We start from the raw sequence: 13,081 nt of genomic DNA, 5'->3' as shown, positions 1-13,081 counted from the left end.
TACAGATGACAAATACCACAATGATAAAAATGGGATTTATGTATTTATTTAACCAAATTAGCATTTACCATGGAGCTTATATTACAGAGATCCTGAGTAAAATGATACATTTTGTTTTTTTCCCCATAATAAGTAATTTTAAAACAGCTTTAACTCATCTTTTCAGTAACTGCAACAGCTGCAGTCTAGCAGCCATCTATTAACCATCTGGGAATGTGTTCACATCAACAACATAGCTTTTCTTGCCATTTTATCTGAAATTAACATATAATGTACCTTGGGATACAGTTATCACAAGGGCAAAGAACTGTCTGGGTTAAGTCTGCAATATATGCACATTAGATTCTCCAAAATGCCAAATGGCCAAATTATTTGAGAAAAGGTAATTTCTTTTGTAAAGTTAAAGATATAGTTCATATCCAAAGTCCTAACCCAAAAAAAAATCTGTCTTCATCAGAAATCAAGGATACCCCTCCACATATTTCCCTTTCTTCAATTTGGGATAGAGGTGGTCTAAACATTTTGGTGAAATGAAGATTTGTTCTATTTTTAATTGGGGTAGGTACATGTTATGCTAAATGTCACACAGAGAGGGTCAAAAACAGACATTCACCATATGCATGTAGACCAGCCAACAGTAAACAGAATCTGCATATGGGATAGTCACATTACATAGGGCTTACTGAATAGGTATGTCCAGGATTAGACCATCAGTGTAATATATAGTAAAGTCTAACCACACTATGTAAATCCAGGCTGAAATATGGTATGGCTTCATTTGTTCTTACACAAGAATGATTTTCTGATGTTTTCCTAGGCCAATTTAAGTTAGCCTGAGCAATATATATATTTCTAAGAGGCAACCAGCCAAAGCCAAGATATGTAAGACCTGGAAATTATTATTATTATTATTATTATTATAACATTTCTATGCCGCCCCTTGCCGAAACCTCGGGGCGGCTTACAACATGAAAAAATACATTGAAATACAATAGTACATAATAAATTACCATTAAATATAAAAATACAAAAAATACATTGATTTACAAATACAAAATTAAAATTATCAGTATAAAATAAAAATATAGGATGAGAAAGAGAAGGAAGAAGAAGTTGCCCAGGCCAGATCATATGTTTTAACAATTGAAATGATGTTTAAATAAAAAGGTCTTTACCTGGCACCGAAAAACCAGTAACGACGGTGCCAGGCGGACCTCTTTGGGGAGTGAATTCCATAGGTTGGGCGCCACCGCAGAGAAAGCCCTCCTCCGGGTACTTACTCTCCTAATTTCTTTCATGGAGGGTTCCCGGAGAAGGGACTCTCCCGCAGATCTCAAAGGGCGGTCGGGCATATACGGACGTAAGCGCTCGTTCAGGTAGCCTGGACCCAAGCCGTTTAGGGCTTTGTAGGTCATAATCAACACCTTGAATTGGGCCTGGGCTTCAATGGGAAGCCAGTGAAGCTGACGGAGGACTGGAGTCATGTGAGCATAACGCCCCGTCCCCGTCAGCAACCTGGCAGCTCTATTTTGCACCAATTGAAGTGTTCGGACTGTCTTCAGCTATCATAAGATCTTGCCCTTTAACTGCAGGAGGTAGGAAAAGACCAGTTCCTTTCAGAAACTTCTCCTCAAGATCTTGCAATGGCCCCAAGCTGCCTCTCTCCCCTGCCGCCATCATTAAACCAGCCTGCCTTTTGGCAGTCTGCTCACTCCCAGAAAGGAGATGGGTGGGCAGCATCACTTATCCTGGGTCTGCTCCCCCATGGCAGGGCTTTGCTGCTGGTCTGAGTGCTCCTGTTTAGAATAAATTTAGCTAGTTCAGCTGCGGCTCAGTACAAACCTACATGTTGTATCCTGGCAGTTATACATCCATTCAAAGGTATGCCTTTCAGAAGGTTCCACCATGACTATGTGCGGGCTAGATACAACACTCATGGAAGAGAAGGGAGGAAAACGAGGAAGGCTGTGAGAAAGTAAGGTGTATCTTAATCCTCTCTGATGTGCCTCCTAGTTACAGAAATGTAGCTCATGATATCCAAAATGTTAGCAATTGTTCTCCACTGAAGATTTGCAGTTACCAGCAACTTAGCAGGAGTGAAGTTTGCTTTTGACAGCAAAATGTCACCACAAACTATTATGAATACATGTTTAAACATTTTCAAAGTACAGTTCTTTCCACTGAAAGTGCCTCTATTACCTTTACTAAAAGCCTTTGGAGGGGGGCAGGGAACCTTAAACACAGAAACAGCAAGCTCTAGAGCTAGCTTTTGTTTCTCTAGAGAACTGTTGCAATAGAAAACTGATTGATTGTTTACAGGCTTCAAGGAATACCTGTCTAATTAAGCACACCCACATAAATAGCTAACCTTACTGATTAAATCTAGTTTGGAGCACTTCTGGGCCAGTCAAGGAATCATTACAGTTGAAACATTTTTCTATCAACTTCTTTAGCAGGTACTAAATATGATTGACTGAAAAACATGGTTTGGTGTTATATGATCAATCCTCCATTAACCTTTCTTGTATGAATACTCAAGCGTAGATTTTCTACCTTACCCATTGAGTTATACCTGAACTGTTGGCAAGCAATTAAACCAATGCTAGAAATTATTCCTTCAAAATGAGGAATCGTATAATCTTTTTTCAACAGTTGACTTTTTTGTAATCTAGTCTTTGTTAAGCTAGATATAGAGACAGTGTCAAAAATATTTGTCTATTTCTTCAGTTAGTTTCTTTACTACAGGTTTTCCCAACATCATCTTCAAAGGATTTCTTCCCTCGATATGGGAATTTTCCTGATCCAGTTTGGCATATCCTTTGTCTTAGAGAATGGCTAGTGGAACAGAACCTCTGCTTATGTGCAAGATGTAACAGGCAAGAACGGAATTATCAAGCTGTTTGTTTGCCCAGCTCCAGGAATGTATGTGATATTGTGGGCAGAATTTGGATTCCCATTCCTTTTCTCCAGCGTATGAACACAGCTTCATCTCAGAGCAAACTCTAAACCCTCATGCATTTGAGCAAATGCCTGAGCAGGACTTTAGTGTCCCTGAGATCAGATTGGCTTTGGAGAAACATCAGCACTGTTTTGGCTTCATTTATTACAGCTGGTACTTTCATGGGGAAAAAGGGCTCTAAGAAAAACACTTATCAGAGATGAGGCAGCGTAGTCTTATGAGATTTACAACACAACTCTAAGGACAAAAACAATATTCTCCACATAAAAATAATTAGTCCTCCAAGGTAAAAGATAGCTAAGAGGAAAAACTTCCTTTTGACTTTGGCAGCAGCTCAGAAGCCAGTTGCTAGATGCAATGTTTAGGTACCCCTGGGCATTTTCATTTGTTCCTGCACCCTCCCTCTCTCACACACACAAATACAGTTGCAAAAATCTCAGGAGTTTAATGAAAGAATGAGCAACGATAATCCAGCCCTCTAATTAAAACTGACTTTACTGAAAAAAAAGTTTGACCAGGAAGATAATTGTAATTAAATATGCCTTGCTATGCTTACATCTGTACCCCAACATGTTTTCAGTGAGGGGCTTCAGGCTATTGGCGGAGGGGACAGAATGAATACAGAACACTTAGAATCTAAATGTATGCTATCTCATTTAAATCATACTGTATATAAAGTGATCTCCACAGGTTAGAGCACTGGGCTGAAAAACAACAGACAAATGCACCTAAGAAAAAGAGGCACATAGTGATTGGATGGGTTAGAAATATCCCAAATAAACAAACAAACAAACAAACGAAATGCATAGTTACAAGATGGGAATACTTGGCTCAACACTATTAAAAGTCAGAAGGATCTTAGAATTGCTGTGAAGTGATAGTGAAGTAACAGTGAAGTAATAGTTCCTCTCTACTCAAATCTGGTAAGGCCTCATCTTGCATACTACATCCACTTCTGGGCACCTAAGTTTAAGAAAGATGCAGAGAAACTTGAAAAGCTTTGGGGGTGGGAAGCAAAGATGATCAGGGATTATAATGCTGCTATCCAAATCCATCTCTCAACCACATCTTGCCGAGAGTCTCCAGTACTGTTTGTTACAATATAAAAAGGATGCTGTGATGTCTGGTCAGTAGAGAAGAGGGCAATACCATTATCAGAGGAGTGGAGCAACTCCTCTATGAGGGAAGGTTATGTTTGCAACAAGTAAGTTTAGAAAAATGGCATAGGGAACATGATAGTGGCATATAAAATTATACATAAACTTCTCTCTCTTTCATAATAATCAGGTCCAAGATCATCCCATGAAGCTGACTGGTGAAAGATGTGGTACAGATAAAGGGACATACTTCTTCACATTAACAGTGAAATTGGCTTCTTCAAGTTGTCTGATTGACAATTGACAATTCTGAGAAAAACAATGCTGGACTAGATGCATCTGATCCAGCAGAAGAATCCTTTTTATGTGAAGTATGAACCTAACAAGCAGAATAAATAATAATATTTACCAGTGTGGTACAGTGGTTAAGAGCATGGACTGGGACTCAGGTGACCTGGGTTCTAGTCCCCACTCAGCCATGGAGCCAACTGGGTGACTTGGGGACAGTCACAGACTCTCAGCCCAACCTACCTCACAGGGTTGTTGTTGTGGGGATCAGATGGAGGAGGAGGAGGATGTAAGCTGTCTTGAGCCCTTTGTAGGAAAAAGGCAGGATATAAATCGATAGATAGATAAATAAATAAATAAATAAAAGCAATCTTGCATCATAGTGTCTGGATACAATGTTAAGGAACATATATTTGTAGTTCATGAATTAACATAACCTACCCCCTGCACTGAATACTGAGGTTTAACTTTTCCTCCAAAATTAACAATACATTTGCAAGAGCAAGCAAACATTTGTATGCTGGAACCTATTGAAATAAGCATATGCAAAATCCTGAGCATGTCCAACGGAAGCAAAGATAGGGTTACTGCCTGTCACTGTGGCTGTGCTTCAGCATCAAGGCATTAGTACATGAGGTTTATCCCTATGGCCTAGAACCCTTCTTGCTGACGCTGTAATTGTTCTTGTTCTAACATCCATATAATGCATTGCATTAAAAAAATCAAAATTTAAAGAGGTGCAGAATCTCATGTTTTAGGACAGAAAAATAGCCTTATAATGTCTACATCCTGGCAGTTGTAGAACTTTTTTCTGTTTAAACATGCATAAGATTGTACCTTCCTGGCTGTTTGTTTGGTAAAAGTAGACTCTTATTGTTTTACTGGCATCTGTTTTTTTCACTACTGTAACCCATGAGAAGACCAAACATGAGATGGATCAATTTGATTAAGGAAGCCACAGCTTTGCGATTGTGAAAGCTAAGCAGGGCGGTCAAGGGTATTTTGGAGGGCATCCATTCACAGGGCTGCCATAAATTGCATGTGACAAGGACAACGACAACCCATGCTTTGCTTCTTCAAGGAAGGATGAGGTGTGGGAATTTTAAATAAATCAGCAATTGGTAGCTGTTACAAAGATTACAGTAGCTCATACCAGCACCATTTCCTGGTTACTATTTATTTATTTATTTGTTTATTTAAAGTATCTGTATCCCACTCTTTATAGTGTCTCAGGGTGGTGATAACATAAATAAATAAGATAAAATATGCACTAATGCGGACTCTCATAGAGGCGGTAGTACATCTATAACTTCTATGACAGACAGATACGCGTACAAGCAACACTTTGTAGTGGAGTCATCCTTTCCACAACTCCGTATTTTAATCTAGTCCTCCTTTTAAAGAGAAGAAACATTGAGAGAAAGCTACCTAAAATAACAATTTAAATCAAACAAGGGTGTAGAGCTTCTTTAGGAACAGAGAATTCATAGAAGCAGAAAATTTGGAGTCAGCTTTTGACAGACTGAGTGGGAGGAAGTTTATGCATGAGCTGAACATCTCTTGTAGTAACTTTCACAGATAATTGGCAGGTGGAACATCAAATATAGAACGAGAGAAGGAAAGAGTAAGCAAGAATGCATTGCTCTGGTCATATCAAAAGAAAGTTCCAAAAAGCAAGACTTATGCTGGTCTAGTAGCTATGGATTCCCACAGAAGATCTTCCATGCATATAAACACCATGTTGCTATTTTTATGTTTTTTCACTGTAGACAAACTTACTGCCCAATGACACCTCACACGTAACCTTTAGAATCCATTTTTATTAATCAAGGTTTATGAAACCCTCAAATTCCATATAGCACAAAAATCTAGTTAATTTAAAGAGGGTTTAAATTAGGGTGTTTGTTGCCTTGTTAATGCCTATCATTCAATTTAGTCCATATTTTCTAGGAAAATCATTAATTTAAGCTGCTGTAGTTGTAATTAAGGAATATCATAAAAAATTCTTGCATCCATACCTCATTTTCATTAGAAGAGGCAATGTCTTCTGCTAGAGCGCTACATGGGCTACACTTTGCAGCTGACCTTTTCTAGCCAAGATGTTAAACAAGAGTAAATAATATGTTATTTATATACATATATATATATGGCCACAGAGCAGACAAGCTCAGCAAAATATGCCCTTTTTTAGCTGATCTATTGTCATTAGGGAAAATACACAGTATGAAGAAGAAGAGGAAGAGGAAAAAGAAGGAGAAATAATTATAATAATGAAATGAATGTAAGCCAGGTAAGGGTTTTAATATATTAAGGTATACCATATATTCAGTATGGTACCCATAACCCTTCAAGCTGGGAGAATTACAGGCATCATACCAGCTAATGCTTTTGGCATCGCAGAGGAGATCTTTTGTTTATTTTCACTGATTTTAATTACAATACCTCTAAACTGCATTTATATATTTATCATATTCTGGTATATGAAACTGGTATAGCTAAAGCTTTCTGAAAAATTAGCAATTAAATCCATTAAACATATGGACAAGATCTTTGAGATCAGGATATTTGCACATCCTTTGACTGAAGTTAATTGGAATAACTGGGCTTTTTCGCATCTTCCCTTCTCTTGTCTCCCTGGAAGAAAGGGCTAACTTAAACACACTGACAACCTCTGAAGTAGAGAAAGAGAGAAACTGTAAAATATTAAAAGCAAGGGGTGTTGTTCTTTGGCTTTGCATATGGAACCAGGAGTGAGGACGGCATCTGAGCAACTGATACCCAGGAGCACTGTCTGCTACATCAGGAAGCTCTGTGATTAGAGGGAAAAGGCACTTCTTTTGCTTGTTACTTCATAATCTGCATCCGTCTTCCAACCTTATATCCAATAATTCATATATCATCTCTGACACGGGTAAGTCTTCCTAAGAATCTCTGAAACTCAAGTGAGTTGCCTTGGCCAACCTAAGGCCTTAGCTTTGAACACAGCTTCTCCTCCTCACTAGCGGGGGAAACATTTAGATGCCAAAAGCAGTTATCCAGATGTTTTGGAGGGCGAGGGAAGTGCAGTGCCAATCCCAGCCTCTGTACTTCTGCTTTCCACTGGATGCCTGTAATTCTCCCAGCTTGGAGGGTTATGGGTACCATACTGAATATATGGAATACCTTAATATATTAAAATCCTTACCTGGCTTACACTGAAACATAACATACTACAAAAACAAAAACAAAAAAGATGTAATGCAAAAATAATAAATAATTGCCAACAGTTAAGAACATTTAAAGTCATTATATCATCCTGGAATAAAACAGTAAGATAGTTTCCCTGTTTCCCTGCTTGATAGAAAACCTGTGTAAAAAGGTATCTTTTCTGCCCCTGAGAAGACCCAGGGAAGAATTTCAAAACGGGGGTGTCGCCACTGAGAGGGCCTGCTTATGCGCCTCTACCAGATGCCATTCCATGGGCTCCAAAATGATCAAGGAAAGGGTGCTCAGAAAATCTCAGGGACTGAATGGGTACGATGAGCTTTCTTTTTTAAGAAAGTATCTAAAGGTGCTATCCTAGGCAAGATCAGACAGAAAAAAGGCCTACATCAAGACATAGGATTGCACCCTAAATGTCAGCACTGTGGAGGCTTATCCGATGTCAACATGTGAAGAGGTCCAGAGGGAGATGCTCTAATATAAAATGCTCTACTGCAAGTGCTCCTGAGGCAAACCAGAAGAACATGTGGAACCATCTGAACTGTTGTGTGTAAGGGGAAATGGTCATCTGGGTACTCTGGTTATGCATGATATACACATTATATAACACAATGTATATTAATGTTACTGACCAATTGGAAACTATCCTCATCCTAGAAAGCAACAGTAAGTTTCCTTACATGGCTCTTGTACAGTGCTTTATATACAAACTCTCTCTTGATCTTGCATGCAAGCAGCTTACAGGAGCAAATCTGCTTTGCTTCAGCAACACAACTGCATCCTGTACCTTCACAGTCTTCTCTAGGCTCCAGGCCAGCCAAGCGCCCATCAACACGATTAGTGGCAGCCTATATATACTACAGAACCAAAAGAAGCAAAAAGACACATTGCTCATTTCTAGCATGCTAACAATGTGGACCACAGTTCTCAGGATGCTAAAAGGGCCTCATCTGAAATGCAACATTATCTTTTTAAACTAAAAAGATACAGTTTCTTTTTATCCACATGTATGAAGGAACTCAGTTCATTATGTGGGGTGGGGGGAACAGGCACATGAAGCTGGTTTAAACCTCTGCCTACTTAGGGTAACTCTACTGCCTAGGATAAAAGTCAGAGACTGCCCCTCTCTGCTGCAATCTAGCCCAATTTGTTCCACAGAACTCAGTGGAAGTGACTGATAACACATGCACACTTCTTTTCATTGACACAATCCACATGTACAAAATCTACTTCTCAGTGTGACCTCAGAAAAAGACACAGCTTAATATGCATGGACAGGCCATGCTATATCCCGTGTTGCTATATCTCCCAGTGGGCATACTTAAGTCCCTCTTTCACACTCTCACATTACTTAAACATCACCATCTCATCCACCACTGTATTGAGCAGTAATTTATTAAGTATTCACCATTAATATATTTGCAATGCTTATTCCCTGGTTGAAATAGTACCAGTTATTTACACAGCAAGCATGACAAAGGGCAAATACATATTAGTTAAATATTTCCCAACCAAGTCAGAAGATGTTTTCTGTTCCTAGCTGAGCATTTCTAACACAGTAAGTCATGTACCTGAGATAACTTTGCATTAACTCATCACTTCATGGTATGTCACATATATTTGTGTAACTTCCTTTGAATTCAAAGCACTGCTTAAATATGTTATGCATATTCAGGTAACTTCATTTGAATTCAAAGCGTTACTTTTCCTCTTCCACTGGTGACATCATACTTGGCTCCTTTCGCTGGAGTTTACTTCTCCTAAGGCTTCAGTACATTAATAGCAATAAAGTCCTCCTTCAGTAATGACAGCTATGGCATGACAGCCCCACTGCTGTAGCATCTCACCACATATGCATATTTCAAGAGGTTGCTCTATGGGAGAATGAATGAGCCGGTGCAAGAGTGCATTTCCAGCAGCAAAGCAATACGCAGAGCCCAGTCACTCATCAGCAAAGCAGGAGAAGCAAGGGGCTGTTTCAGAGAGAAAATAATGACCGCCCCCCCAAAAAAGTCTGTTGTAGGCAGCTGGGATGTGTTAATTCCTTCCTTGGGGAACTGGGCAGGTCCCTAAGTGGCATCATTGGCTGAAAGGGTGGAATGGGGAAGACAAGCAGCACCTGTGTATTCTCCTGTTCATTCAGAAAACTGAGGCAGCAGAACACATGCTCTTGATGCTATCTAGCCAAGGGGCTTTGCAGAATGCCCCCGGTTCACAGGCACAGCAGCAGCAGCAGCAATGTGTAAGAAAACCTAAGCATCCAATGACAGTCCAAAGCTTCCTTGGGCATGTCAGCTCTGCAATCCCAGCCCAACTCCCAACCCAGTCCATTGCCTATCCAGGTGACAACAGAGCACTGTCCATCAGTCGCATGGTTATACTCCTCCTCCTGCAGGAAGAGCACAACAGGCACCTCGGAGTCCATCCAGTCTGTGTCTGTGTGCAAGATGTGGGGAACGTGTAGAGAGTCCATGCACTGCAGTGTACTTAGCAGTATCAAGAAATTTGTCCCTGCCGGTCACCACTAATTTTCTTAGCTCTGGACCCTGTCCATCAGCTGCATTCCCGATTCACAAAATCCCAGCAGTAATTAAAAAACCAACTGGCAAATGCTACCTCCATGGACTGGAACGCTCCATCCCCGCATCCCGTCCAGCTGTCCTACTTCTCGCCGGATCCATACCCTTTGCTCAGTGCCTGCTAATTGCGTGCAAGTTCCCTCCGCCCACGCATTCTCCTCATCGCTTCATTTCCCCCAGCGGATCCTTACCCTCCCGCTCGGTACCAGGTGCTAATTCTGGTCCAGCCCCGACTCCCTCCCTCCCCGCCCGGCCCCTTCTTCCTGTATCCATTACTGCTCCCTTCCTCCTCGTCCTGAGATCTCCTCGTCGCCGCCGCCCCGCGCCCGGCCCCAGCCATCACTATGCCCCGTGCCTTCCTTGCGCCCTGATTTCGTCCTGCCGGAATGGATGTGGGGCCGGGAGGGGCACGGAGACGGAGAGTTTTCTTTTTCCTCCCCTGACTGGCCAGTGAACAAAATAAAGCCCTCCTGTCCAGGCAGCGAGGAAAGACGAGCACCACACCAGGTCGGAGACCCCCGGCCGAGAGCGCGCCAGAGGGGCGCACCAAAGCCAGCCGAGTCGTGCAAAGCAGGCGGCGCGACCGCGGGGCATCCTCTGCCCTGCAGCCTGGACAGCTGCCCCCCGTCCCCTGCCCGAGCGCCAACAGCTCTGCTGCTTCAGCGGCGGCGGCCGCGGCAGGAGCGAGAGGACACGCCGGTGCCTTCGGGGACGCCAGCAGGGTGGAGGAACCCCGGAGACGCAGCACAGAAACTTACTTGCCAGAGAAGCAGCAGCAGCAGCAGCCGGAGGAAGAGCAAAAGAGCGGGCTGCGCGTTTTCCGGCTTCGCGGAGTCCTGCAGAGCTCGCTCGGTCCCGCCAGCCAGCCAGCCAGCCAGCCCGTCAGGGGAAGCGCGCGAGCGAGCGCGTGCGTGCGCGCGTGCTGGCTGCCTGCGTGCGCCACGGCCCTTTGCCTGTGAATGGGATTAGCCAGGCGCGCATCACAGGCTCTGGAGCTGCCGAGCAACACTCGGGCATGCTCAGTCGGCTGACCTTCTCGGAGTGGAAAGTACCACGGAGCGAGGATGGCGGGGAGCGGGGAAAGAGGAAAGGGAGATCGGGGGAGGAATAGATGCGACCATCACCAAGCGGGCTAAAAATAGAACACAGGCGAAGATGGAGGCAGGAAAGCGGGAACAGCTGGAGCTTAAAGAGATAGGCGCCGGTCTGGAGGAGCGCCTCTCTGGGTTAGGAGTTCAGGGCTCCGCGGGGAAGGTGCATTGCCTCCCCTGCTGGCTATAGCACACACGTACAAACGCTAGTTCATGTAGCTGTAGGTGAGAATGGAAGTCAGGAAAGCGTTATCTTTCTGAGTGGCCAAATGCTTGATCTTGCGCACGTGCACCTTCCTTTTATCGAAGCCAATATAGCAAAATATCCAAGATTTCTAAGACAATGCAACGGTTAAGATGCACAAGGCGTTAAAGTTTAAGAGTTTGCAGAATTAAGAAGACAGATAACTTAAAACATGAAGGAGATGCTGGTTTTGTGGAGCAGAATATGTGTTGTGTTTTATTCTGATCAGGTAGCAGGATCTAAGCTTCCAATGGGTCCTCTTGGGATACTCCTGTAAGCAACTAAAGGGGCAACTCTATGTAAGTTTAAACAGAAAAGGGGGTTCACAACTTTCAAGTTTTATATCTCTTCTATGGATAAACCTTCATTGGATTGTTCAGTTAAAAAAAAGTATGGGAAAGGTTAATAATAACTCCTTGGACCCTGGGAAAAGCCTTCATTTCAGAAAGGGGATATTGTCCTTCCTCTGCTGGATTGTTTTCTTATAGGTGAGAATGGAAGTCAGGAATGTGTTGGGATGTGGCAACAATGATGAAATTAACTGTTCATATATGAACCAGGGAAAAATGTTTGAGGATATCTTTATTGAAAAACAGAGTGCCTTTATCATATATTGCCATGATAAATTTAGAGATAACATCTGTCCATGCTTCTTGTTTTTCCTTTTTCCTTTTTATTTATTTATTGCTGTTGAAAGGTATGTATTGGGCTACTCTATGTTAATTTTATGTGCTTAAATAAAAAACTAAATTGCAAAATGAGTGCATAAAGGTGACTATTTGGTAACAATGCAATGATCAGTCAAAAGAGGTGAATTTTGATTACCTCGCCCACCTGTTTGTCACCTCACTAAACCCTTTACTCACATTCTAGCAACATCTGTTTGAAGAAGATGTGCATTTAGGAGAGAGGACAAGAACAGCACAGATGCTCTTCGATTGTTCCATGAGATCTATATTTTCTTTCTTCAAGCTGCAACATTGGTCACAGCATTCAATATGCAATATTTATGTTGCTGGAAAATGTGATTACAATCCCCTCCCTATCTCGCTAGCATGACTGTGTCATCTAGACATTATCCAAATACATCAGATCCTTTTATACATGTTGCAAGGTAACAAACAATAAAATCTGAGCAGCAGTAGTATCCATGGCCTCAAAGCCATGACGGTAAAAGCTCTGCTTCTTGTCAAGGTCATCCTGACCTCAGGCAACTATGGCAGAGAAAGTGGAACCTCTGAAAATCATCTACATTGGGTGGGGAGGCATGAGATGAGCCAGTTGGAGCTTGCTGCCTCATTATTGTCCCATATGAAGAATTATTGTGATTGATCAATTGCATTCAGCAGCAAATGAAGCACACATGTCACAGTCTGTAAAAGGGGAAGTACAATGATGTCTCTGAGAGCTATCAAACAGCCTGAGTGAGTAGAATATAATGTTATGTGTATAGGGTCATTCTAAATGGCCTTCTAGGGATCCCTTACAGTCCAGTGTTTCTGGCTGCAAAAAGATTATGATTACACATTGATTGATGCTAGGATTTCTGTAAGTTCAGCTTCTTTTCTCCACCAGCTCCCTAAGATGAGAGGCCATAGGGAGATGGTCCTGGTCCAGGGCTG

The 13,081-nt window shown here is 42.1% G+C and overlaps 1 long non-coding RNA gene across 1 annotated transcript in view; it reads right to left on the bottom strand.

Moving 5' to 3' along the window:
- Positions 1-11,013, bottom strand: part of LOC123019157 — a 142,511-nt gene extending 131,498 nt beyond the window's left edge. Inside the window, exon 1 of the long non-coding RNA XR_006413868.1 lies at positions 10,883-11,013. This is a non-coding gene — a long non-coding RNA (uncharacterized LOC123019157). The remainder of the gene's footprint in view (positions 1-10,882) is intronic.
- Positions 11,014-13,081: the final 2,068 nt, after the last annotated feature.

This window comes from Varanus komodoensis, unplaced genomic scaffold (genome assembly GCF_004798865.1).
Source record: "Varanus komodoensis strain SLA01 unplaced genomic scaffold, ASM479886v1 scaffold12, whole genome shotgun sequence".
In the NCBI taxonomy this organism is placed as follows: Eukaryota; Metazoa; Chordata; class Lepidosauria; order Squamata; family Varanidae; genus Varanus; species Varanus komodoensis.
The sequence above is the reverse complement of the archived record's forward strand: the minus strand, read 5'-3'. Positions and strand labels throughout refer to the sequence as shown.